Source organism: Arachis stenosperma, chromosome 6 (genome assembly GCF_014773155.1).
Source record: "Arachis stenosperma cultivar V10309 chromosome 6, arast.V10309.gnm1.PFL2, whole genome shotgun sequence".
NCBI classification, from domain to species: Eukaryota; Viridiplantae; Streptophyta; class Magnoliopsida; order Fabales; family Fabaceae; genus Arachis; species Arachis stenosperma.
In genome coordinates this window covers 120050790-120062710 of record NC_080382.1, presented here as the reverse complement: position 1 = coordinate 120062710, position 11921 = coordinate 120050790, and the positions used below count along the sequence as shown (strand labels likewise).

The following is an 11921-nucleotide window of genomic DNA, read 5'->3' as shown; positions in this document are numbered from 1 at the left end:
TCGTCCAAGTAATACCTTACGCGAGTAAGGGTCGATCCCACGGAGATTGTTGGTATGAAGCAAGCTATGGTCACCTTGTAAATCTTAGTCAGGCAGACTCAAATGGGTATAGGTGATAAACGAATAAAGCATAAAGATAAAGATAGAGGTACTTATGTAATTCATTGGTAGGAACTTCAGATAAGCGTATGAAGATGCCTTCCCTTTCGTCTCTCTGCTTTCCTACTGTCTTCATCCAATCCTTCTTACTCCTTTCCATGGCAAGCTTATGCAAGGGTTTCACCGTTGTCAGTGGCTACCTCCCATCCTCTCAGTGAAAATGTTCCTATGCTCTGTCACAGCATATGGCTAATCAGCTGTCGGTTCTCGGTCAGGCCGGAATAAAATCCATCGATTCTTTTGCGTCTGTCACTAACGCCCCGCCTGCTAGGAGTTTGAAGCACGTCACAGTCATTCAATCATTGAATCCTACTCAGAATACCACAGACAAGGTTAGACCTTCCGGATTCTCTTGAATGCCGCCATCAGTTCTCGCCTATACCACGAAGACTCTGATCTCACGGAATGGCTGGCTCGTTTGTCAGGCGAGCACTCGGTTGTCAGGCGATCAACCATGCATCGTGTATCAGGAATCCAAGAGATATTCACTAGAGCCTTGATTGCTTGTAGAACAAAAGTGGTTGTCAGTCACCTTGTTCATAAGTGAGAATGATGATGAGTGTCACGGATCATCACATTCATCAAGTTGAAGAACAAGTGATATCTTGGACAAAGAACAAGCGGAATTGAATAGAAGAACAATAGTAATTGCATTAATACTCGAGGTACAGCAGAGCTCCACACCTTAATCTATGGTGTGTAGAAACTCCACCGTTGAAAATACATAAGAACAAGGTCTAGGCATGGCCGAATGGCCAGCCTCCCAATGATCTAAGAACTAGATGTCCAAAGATGATCAAAGGATCTAAAATTAATCCAAAGATCCCTAGATGAAAATACAATAGTAAGAGGTCCTATTTATAAGAAACTAGTAGCCTAGGGTGTACAGAGATGAGTAAATGACATAAAAATCCGCTTCCGGGCCCACTTGGTGTGTGCTTGGGCTGGGCAATGAAGCAATTTCGTGTAGAGACTCTTCTTGGAGTTAAACGCCAGCTTTTATGCCAGTTTGGGCGTTTAACTCCCATTTAGGTGCCAGTTCCGGCGTTTAACGCTGGAATTTCTGAGGGTGACTTTGAACGCCGGTTTGGGCCATCAAATCTTGGGCAAAGTATGGACTATCATATATTGCTGGAAAGCCCAGGATGTCTACTTTCCAACGCCGTTGAGAGCGCGCCAATTGGGCTTCTGTAGCTCCAGAAAATCCACTTCGAGTGCAGGGAGGTCAGAATCCAACAGCATCTGCAGTCCTTTTCAGTCTCTGGATCAGATTTTTGCTCAGGTCCCTCAATTTCAGCCAGAAAATACCTGAAATCACAGAAAAACACACAAACTCATAGTAAAGTCCAGAAAAGTGAATTTTAACTAAAAACTAATAAAAATATACTAAGAACTTAACTAAAACTACTAAAAACATGCTAAAAACAATGCCAAAAAGGGTACAAATTATCCGCTCATCACAACACCAAACTTAAATTGTTGCTTGTCCCCAAGCAACTAAAAATCAAATAAGATAAAAAGAAGAGAATATACTATAGACTCCAAATTATCAATGAAACTTAGCTCCAAATTAGATGAGCGGGACTAGTAGCTTTTTGCCTCCAAACAGTTTTGGCATCTCACTTTATCCTTTGAAATTCAGAATGATTGGCTTCTTTAGGAACTCAGAATCCAGATAGTGTTATTGATTCTCCTAGTTAAGTATGATGATTCTTGAACACAGCTACTTACTGAGTCTTGGCCGTGGCCCAAAGCACTCTGTCTTCCAGTATTACCACCGGATACATACATGCCACAGACACATAATTGGGTGAACCTTTTCAGATTGTGACTCAGCTTTGCTAGAGTCCCCAATTAGAGGTGTCCAGGGTTCTTAAGCACACTCTTTTTGCCTTGGATCACAACTTTATTTCTTTCTTTTTCTTTTTTTTTTCGTTTTTCTCCTTCTTTTTCTCTTTTTTTTTTGTATTCACTGCTTTTTCTTGCTTCAAGAATCATTTTTATGATTTTTCAGATCCTCAGTAACATGTCTCCTTTTTCATCATTCTTTCAAGAGCCAACAATTTTAACATTCATGAACAACAAATTCAAAAGACATATGCACTGTTCAATCATACATTCAGAAAACAAAAAGTATTGTCACCACATCAAACTAATTAAGCTAGTTTTAAAGATGAATTCGAAATCCTGTACTTCTTGTTCTTTTGTAATAAAAACAGTTTTCATTTAAGAAAGGTGATGGATTCATAGGACATTCATAACTTTAAGGCATAGACACTAAGACACTAATGATCATAAGACACAAACATGGATAAACATAAGCACTAATTTTCGAAAAACAGGAATTAAAGAACAAGGAAATTAAAGAACGGGTCCACCTTAGTGATGGCGGCTCTTTCTTCCTCTTGAAGATCCTATGGAGTGCTTGAGCTCCTCATTGTCTCTTCCTTGTCTTTGTTGCTCCTCTCTCATGATTCTTTGATCTTCTCTAATTTCATGGAGGATGATGGAGTGTTCTTGATGCTCCACCCTTAGTTGTCCCATGTTGGAACTCAGTTCTCCTAGGGAGGTGTTCAGTTGCTCCCAATAGTTTTATGGAGGAAAGTGCATCCCTTGAGGCATCTCAGGGATCTCATGATGAGTGGGGTCTCTTGTGTGCTCCATCCTTTTTTTAGTGATGGGCTTATCCTCATCAATGGGGATGTCTCCCTCTATGTCAACTCCAACTGAATAACAGAGGTGACAAATGAGATGAGGAAAGGCTAACCTTGCTAAGGTAGAGGACTTGTCCGCCACCTTATAGAGTTCTTGGGCTATAACCTCATGAACTTCCACTTCTTCTCCAATCATGATGCTATGAATCATGATGGCCCGGTCTAGAGTAACTTCGGACCGGTTGCTAGTGGGAATGACTGAGTGTTGGATAAACTCCAACCATCCTCTAGCCACGAGTTTGAGGTCATGCCTTCTCAATTGAACCGGCTTCCCTCTTGAATCTCTCTTCCATTGTGCGCCCTCTTCACAAATGTCTGTGAGGACTTGGTCCAACCTTTGATCAAAGTTGACCCTTCTTCATGGCCACAACTTCATAGAAGTGGTCTTGATGCACCCTTGAGATGAATCTCTCCATCTCCCATGACTCGGAGGTGAAAGCTTATGCCTTCCCTTTCCTCTTTCTAGAGGTTTCTCCGGCCTTGGATGCCATAAATGGTTATGGAAAAATGAAAAAGCAACGCTTTTACCACACCAAACTTAAAAGGTTTGCTCGTCCTCGAGCAAAAGAAGAAAGAAGAGAGTAGAAGAAGAAGAAATGAGGAAGAAGGGAATGGCTTTGTGTTCGGCCAAAGAGGGGGAAAAGTGGTGTTTAGGTTGTGTGAAAATGAAGGGGTTTTATGAAGGATGGATGTGAGTGGTGAAGAGGAAGAAGGGATTTGATAGGTGAAGGGTTTTTGGGGAAGAGGAGTTGAGGTGATTGGTGAATGGGTGAAGAAGAGAGAGAGAGTGGTGGGGTTGGTGGGGATCCTGTGGGGTCCACAGATCCTGTGGTGTCAAGGAAAAGTCATCCCTGCACCAAATGGCATTCAAAATCACGTTTTGAGCCATTTCTGGCGTTAAACGCCGGGCTGGTGCCCATTCCTGGCGTTTAACGCCAGGTTCTTGCCCTTTTCTGGCGTTTAACGCCAGTCTGGTGCCCCTTTCTGGCGTTAAACGCCCAGAATGGTGCCAGACTGGGCGTTAAACGCCCACCTGCTAGCCTTACTGGCGTTTAAACGCCAGTAAGTTCTTCCTCCAGGGTGTGCTATTTTTCTTCCTGTTTTTCATTCTGTTTTTGCTTTTTCAATTGATTTTGTGACTTCTCATGATCATCAACCTACAAAAAACATAAAATAACAAAAGAAAATAGATAAAATATAACATTGGGTTGCCTCCCAACAAGCGCTTCTTTAATGTCAGTAGCTTGACAGAGGGCTCTCATGGAGCCTCACATTTTCTCAGAGCAATGCTGGAACCTCCCAACACCAAACTTAGAGTTTGAATGTGGGGGTTCAACACCAAACTTAGAGTTTGGTTGTGGCCTCCCAACACCAAACCTAAAGTTTGACTGTGGGGGCTCTTTTTGACTCTGATTTGAGGGAAGCTCTTCATGCTTCCTCTCCATGGTGACAGAGGGATATCCTTGAGCCTTAAACACAAAGGATTCTTCATTCACTTGAATGATCAGTTCGCCTCTATCAACATCAATCACAGCCTTTGCTGTGGCTAGGAAGGGTCTGCCAAGGATGATGGTTTCATCCATGCACTTCCCAGTCTCTAGGACTATGAAATCAGTAGGGATGTAGTGGTCTTCAATCTTCACCAAAACATCCTCTACAAGTTCATGAGCTTGTTTTCTTGAGTTGTCTGCCATCTCTAATGAGATTCTTGCAGCTTGCACCTCAAAGATCCCTAGCTTCTCCATTACAGAGAGAGGCATGAGGTTTACACTTGACCCTAAGTCACACAGAGCCTTCTTGAAGGTCATGTTGCCTATGGTACAAGGTATTGAAAACTTCCCAGGATCTTGTCTCTTTTGAGGTAATTTCTGCCTAGACAAGTCATCCAGTTCTTTGGTAAGCAAAGGAGGTTCATTCTCCCAAGTCTCATTTCCAAATAACTTGTCATTTAGCTTCATGATTGCTCCAAGGTATTTAGCAACTTGCTCTTCAGTGACATACTCATCCTCTTCAGAGGAAGAATACTCATCAGAGCTCATGAAAGGCAGAAGTAAGTCCAATGGAATCTCTATGGTCTCATTTTGAGCCTCAGATTCCCATGGTTCCTCATTGGGGAACTCAATGGAGGTCAGTGCACGCCCACTGAGGTCTTCCTCAGTGGCGTTCACTTCCTCTCCTTCCTCTCCAAATTCGGCCATGTTGATGGCCTTGCACTCTCCTTTTGGATTTTCTTCTGTGTTGCTTGGGAGAGTACTAGGAGGGAGTTCAGTAACTTTCTTGCTCAGCTGTCCCACTTGTGCCTCCAAATTCCTAATGGAGGACCTTGTTTCAGTCATGAAACTTTGAGTGGTTTTGATTAGATCAGAGACCATAGTTGCTAAGTCAGAGGGGTTCTGCTTAGAATTCTCTGTCTGTTGCTGAGAAGATGATGGAAAAGGCTTGCCATTGCTAAACCTGTTTCTTCCACCATTATTATTGTTAAAACCTTGTTGAGGTCTTTCTTGATTCTTCCATGAGAAATTTGGGTGATTTCTCCATGAAGAATTATAGGTGTTTCCATAGGGTTCTCCTAGGTAATTCACCTCTTCCATTGAAGGGTTCTCAGGATCATAGGCTTCTTCTTTAGATGAAGCATCCTTAGTACTGCTTGGTGCACTTTGCATTCCAGACAGACTTTGAGAAATCAAATTGACTTGTTGAGTCAATATCTTGTTCTGAGCCAAAATGGCATTCAGAGTATCAATCTCAAGAACTCTTTTCTTCTGATTGGTCCCATTGTTCACAGGATTCCTTTCAGAAGTGTACATGAATTGGTTATTTGCAACCATTTCTATTAGCTCTTGAGCTTCTGTAGGCGTCTTCTTCAAATGAAGAGATCCTCCAGCAGAGCTATCCAAAGACATCTTGGATAGTTCAGAGAGACCATCATAGAAAATACCTATGATGCTCCATTCAGAAAGCATGTCGGAAGGACATTTTCTGATCAATTGTTTGTATCTTTCCCAAGCTTCATAGAGGGATTCTCCATCCTTCTGTCTGAAGGTTTGGACTTCCACTCTAAGCTTACTTAATTTTTGAGGTGGAAAGAACTTTGCCAAGAAGGCATTGACTAGCTTTTCCCATGAGTCCAGGCTTTCTTTAGGTTGTGAGTCCAACCATGTCCTAGCTCTGTCTCTTACAGCAAAAGGGAATAGCATAAGTCTGTAGACCTCAGGGTCTACCCCATTAGTCTTGACAGTGTCACAGATTTGCAAGAATTCAGCTAAAAACTGATGAGGATCTTTCAATGGAAGTCCATGAAACTTGCAATTCTGTTGCATTAGAGAAACTAATTGAGGCTTAAGCTCAAAGTTGTTTGCTCCAATGGCAGGGATAGAGATGCTTCTCCCATAGAAGTCGGGAGTAGGTGCAGTAAAGTCACCCAGCACCTTCCTTGCATTGTTGGCATTGTTGTTGTTTTCGGCTGCCATGTGTTTTTCTTCCTTGAAGAATTCGGTCAGGTCCTCTAAAGAGAGTTGTGCTTTGGCTTCTCTTAGCTTTCTCTTCAAGGTCCTTTCAGGTTCAGGGTCAGCCTCAACAAGAATGCTTTTGTCTTTGCTCCTGCTCATAAGAAAGAGAAGAACAAGAATATGTGGAATCCTCTATGTCACAGTATAGAGATTCCTTGAAGTGTCAAAGGAAAAGAAAAGTAGAAGACAGAAGTAGAAAATTCGAACTTATCAAAGAAGATGGAGTTCGAATTTTGCATTAAGGGATAGTGTTAGTCCATAAATAGAAGGATGTGAGAAGAAGGGAAGTGATTTTCGAAAATTAAGTAAATATTTTTGAAAACATTTTTAAAAAACACTAATTGATTTTCGAAAATGAAAGTGGAAAAGAAATCAAGTGATTTTTTTGAAAAAGATTTTGAAATTATAAATCAAAGAGATTTGATTGAAAATTATTTTGAAAAAGATGTAGTTAAAAAGATATGATTGATTTTAAAAAAATGTGATTGAGAAAATATGATTTGAAAACAATTTTAAAAAGATTTGATTTTAAAAATTAATGACTTGCCTAACAAGAAAAGATATGATTCAAACATTAAACCTTTCTCAACAGAAAAGGCAACATACTTGAAATGTTGAATCAAATCATTAATTGATAGCAAGTATCTTTGAAAAAGGAAAGAAATTGATTTTGAAAACATTTGATTGAAAAGATATGATTTGAAAAAGATTTGATTTTGAAAAACCTTGAAAACTTGAAAAAAAATTGATTTGAAAACAAAATCCTCCCCCTTGTGCCATCCTGGCGTTAAACGCCCAGAATGGTGCACATTCTGGCGTTTAACGCCCAAAACTATACCCTTTTGGGCGTTAAACGCCCAACCAGGTACCCTGGCTGGCATTTAAACGCCAGTCTGTCCTTCTTCACTGGGCGTTTTGAACGCCCAGCTTTTTCTGTATAATTCCTCTGCAGTATGTTCTGAATCTTCAATTCTCTGTATTATTGACTTGAAAAGACACAAATTAAAAATATTTTTGGATTTTTTTTTATAATCAAAATGCAACTAAAATCAAATAACAATGCATGCAAGACACCAAACTTAGCAGTTTGTATACTACTGACACTAATGAGAATGCATATGAGACACACAAAACACTCAAGTCAAGAGAATTTAAAGATCAGAGCAAGGAAATCATCAAGAACAACTTGAAGATTGATGAAGACATATGCATAAATTCGAAAAATGCAAGAAGAACAGAAACATGCAATTGACACCAAACTTAAAATGAGACACTAGACTTAAACAAGAAATATTTTTGGTTTTTATGATTTTGTAATTTTTTTTTTGTGCTTTTTCGAAAATTAAGAAGAAAATAAAGGTATCAAAATTCTTAATGAGAATTCCAGGAATCATGCAATGTTAGTCTAAAGCTTTAGTCTAAAGGAATTAGACATAGCTAGCTAAGCTTCAGCAGGACATTGCATTCAAGAGCTAAATTGATGAAGATCAATCAGCTTTGGTGATGATAAGAACATCACCTTGAAACACTAGAATTTATTCTTAATAACTCTGAAGAAAAATACCTAATCTAAGCAACAAGATGAACCATCAGTTGTCCATACACAAAACAATCCCCGGCAACGGCGCCAAAAACTTGGTGCGCGAAATTGTGATCACTACACAACTTTGCACAACTAACCAGCAAGTGCACTGGGTCGTCCAAGTAATACCTTACGCGAGTAAGGGTCGATCCCACGGAGATTGTTGGTATGAAGCAAGCTATGGTCACCTTGTAAATCTTAGTCAGGCAGACTCAAATGGGTATAGGTGATAAACGAATAAAGCATAAAGATAAAGATAGAGGTACTTATGTAATTCATTGGTAGGAACTTCAGATAAGCGTATGAAGATGCCTTCCCTTTCGTCTCTCTGCTTTCCTACTGTCTTCATCCAATCCTTCTTACTCCTTTCCATGGCAAGCTTATGCAAGGGTTTCACCGTTGTCAGTGGCTACCTCCCATCCTCTCAGTGAAAATGTTCCTATGCTCTGTCACAGCATATGGCTAATCAGCTGTCGGTTCTCGGTCAGGCCGGAATAAAATCCATCGATTCTTTTGCGTCTGTCACTAACGCCCCGCCTGCTAGGAGTTTGAAGCACGTCACAGTCATTCAATCATTGAATCCTACTCAGAATACCACAGACAAGGTTAGACCTTCTGGATTCTCTTGAATGCCGCCATCAGTTCTCGCCTATACCACGAAGACTCTGATCTCACGGAATGGCTGGCTCGTTTGTCAGGCGAGCACTCGGTTGTCAGGCGATCAACCATGCATCGTGTATCAGGAATCCAAGAGATATTCACTAGAGCCTTGATTGCTTGTAGAACAAAAGTGGTTGTCAGTCACCTTGTTCATAAGTGAGAATGATGATGAGTGTCACGGATCATCACATTCATCAAGTTGAAGAACAAGTGATATCTTGGACAAAGAACAAGCGGAATTGAATAGAAGAACAATAGTAATTGCATTAATACTCGAGGTACAGCAGAGCTCCACACCTTAATCTATGGTGTGTAGAAACTCCACCGTTGAAAATACATAAGAACAAGGTCTAGGCATGGCCGAATGGCCAGCCTCCCAATGATCTAAGAACTAGATGTCCAAAGATGATCAAAGGATCTAAAATTAATCCAAAGATCCCTAGATGAAAATACAATAGTAAGAGGTCCTATTTATAAGAAACTAGTAGCCTAGGGTGTACAGAGATGAGTAAATGACATAAAAATCCACTTCCGGGCCCACTTGGTGTGTGCTTGGGCTGAGCAATGAAGCAATTTCGTGTAGAGACTCTTCTTGGAGTTAAACGCCAGCTTTTATGCCAGTTTGGGTGTTTAACTCCCATTTAGGTGCCAGTTCCGGTGTTTAACGCTGGAATTTCTGAGGGTGACTTTGAACGCCGGTTTGGGCCATCAAATCTTGGGCAAAGTATGGACTATCATATATTGCTGGAAAGCCCAGGATGTCTACTTTTCCAACAATATATGTAGCTCCAGAAAATCCACTTCGAGTGCAGGGAGGTCAGAATCCAACAGCATCTGCAGTCCTTTTCAGTCTCTGGATCAGATTTTTGCTCAGGTCCCTCAATTTCAGCCAGAAAATACCTGAAATCACAGAAAAACACACAAACTCATAGTAAAGTCCAGAAAAGTGAATTTTAACTAAAAACTAATAAAAATATACTAAGAACTTAACTAAAACTACTAAAAACATGCTAAAAACAATGCCAAAAAGGGTACAAATTATCCGCTCATCAGCTTGTAATGTGCTAAATTAAGAACAAAGGGGGTTAATCGTAGGGTCAAATTGGCTAACAATGGATGATAAGGGGTAAGGCTATTTGGATAAGTGAGTTAAATGAAGTGATGGCCTCAATCATATAAATGCATGAATACACAAAATAATGGACATAAAGAATCGAACAAATAAAAGATTACAATCATAGGAAGAGAATAATGCACATAAGAAGGGAAATAAGTGGTTATAAGATGTAACCACACCATTAGCAAGGTTGCACCGTCCTCGGTGCATTCAAAGATGAGCAAGGGGGTACGACGACTCTCCGGATTGCTACCTTCAGCTGGTAGGTCAATCGGTGCTGCGTGTTCTTAGTCTTGCTTCCGTTATTGCTTGTGGTGCATCCATCATGAAAAACAAAAATATAACACCATAAGATGAGAAGATATAAAAGCAAGGAAGCATACATTGTTGGAATGAGGTAAATCACTAGAATGAAGTGAGTGAATAAGTTGTGACATTCATAAAAGTAAGTATGTGAATTCTAAATTGCGCAGTTTAGAACACACATTAACATAAAAAGTGATGTCACAAAAGAAGTATACAGTTCACTTATCCTAGTGTGCTTGAGATGCTTTAAGTGCACTTGTAAGGTAAAACAAGCATTGAAGAAGCATGAGAGCATTCAAGTTAAAACATATGGATGCATATGATCATGAAATACAATGCATTAAGGTAAATGCACAACATCCATCAAGAAGTTTCCTAATCGAGGAAAAGGATTCAAATCACATGGTGGCCAAATCATGTAATTCATAAAGAGTCACAAGCTCGAAGGTAATTCTCATCACTTGGTATTCTCAAAAGGTAAGCATGAAAAACTCAAAACCAAGTAGCAAAATATAACCTCAATAATAGAATCCAACAAAGATTATAAACATAATGATGTTAAGATAACATCCATTTTTAATACTCAGCAGCAATTAATGATAAACAAGAATAAGACTCCAACACTTACAATGAAAAAGAGAAAACGAAATGAAAACTATCTAAAACAAACTAATCAACTAACTAACTAACTAATTAGTTAACTAAAAGAAATGGTTATCAATGGTGTTTGGGATTGTTGGATGAGGGTTAAAAGAAGGGAAGAAGAAAGGAGAAGGAAAGAAACGGAAAGAGGAGAAGAAAAGAAATGTAGTGAAAGAAGGACATCCGCGCGTACGCGCACATGCCGTGTGCGCGTGGATGGTAATGGAATGGGCGCGACGCGTACGCGCAAGTCACGCGTACGCATGCATGGTAAACCGGAGATGGGGTGCGCACGCGTCTATCGCGCTTACGCGCGGGTTGATGTTTGTGCCTCAGGCCCAAAGTTTGCACAGTTCAGGCGTAACTCTCGGGTCATTGGCTGGGGGTGGAACTTTTGCATCCACGTGGATGCGTCATGTGTGAGTGCGCGTGGAATGGTCTGAAAAGCTTGGGCACGCATACGCGCACCGTACGCATACGCGTGGATGGTGCTCTGTTTTTTTTTAAATTTTCTATGTTTTTGCACCAATCCAAGCATTCCAAACCTCCAAACAGCTACCAAAGCACCATAAAACCTTATTTAACATACTAAACTACCAAATAAACTCAACAAACTAAACTAAATATGAAATAACCTAATTACCAATATGTACAAAAGAGAAAAATGAAAAGAATTTACCATGGTGGAGTGTCTCCCACCTAGTACTTTTGTTTATTGTCCTTAAGTTGGACTTATGGGAAGCTCCTCATCAAGGTGGCTTGTGCTTAAACTCATCTTGGAACATCCACCAATGCTTGGTTCTCCATTGTGCCCCAAGATTTCTCGTAACTTGCACCAAGTCTTGATGGAGTTCTTCACAAGCTTGGAGCTCCCAAAGTCGATCCTCTTCTTGTAATCTGGGATCCCACACCTTATTTTCACACCCGTCTCGAAGTTGATCATTATTAATCCTTCCGGGTGGCAAGCAAGATAAATTCTCAAAGAAGTGCCCAACAATCCTCCTAGACCCCTCTAGTTGAGCATTAGTCCAACCTTTGCATCTAATCTTTGAAGTATCAACCATGATGAGCCTTGATTTGCAACGCCAACCACGAAACATCTTTCTTTTACGCTTTATCCCACAAAATGCTCTAAGTTGACCATCCATTTCAAGCAAGCCATATTCGAGTGGGATAATAAAGCTAATAGAAATAAGTTTTACCCACTCAAATGTAGGAGTAGATGGTAACCT

General features: G+C 40.3%; 1 non-coding gene across 1 annotated transcript; it reads left to right on the top strand.

Annotated features, from left to right (window-relative positions):
* Positions 1–5830: 5830 nt before the first annotated feature.
* On the top strand, positions 5831–5938 carry LOC130937510 (small nucleolar RNA R71). Its single transcript, XR_009068726.1, has one exon. It is a non-coding gene; the product is annotated as a small nucleolar RNA R71 (small nucleolar RNA).
* The last annotated feature ends 5983 nt before the right edge of the window (positions 5939–11921 follow it).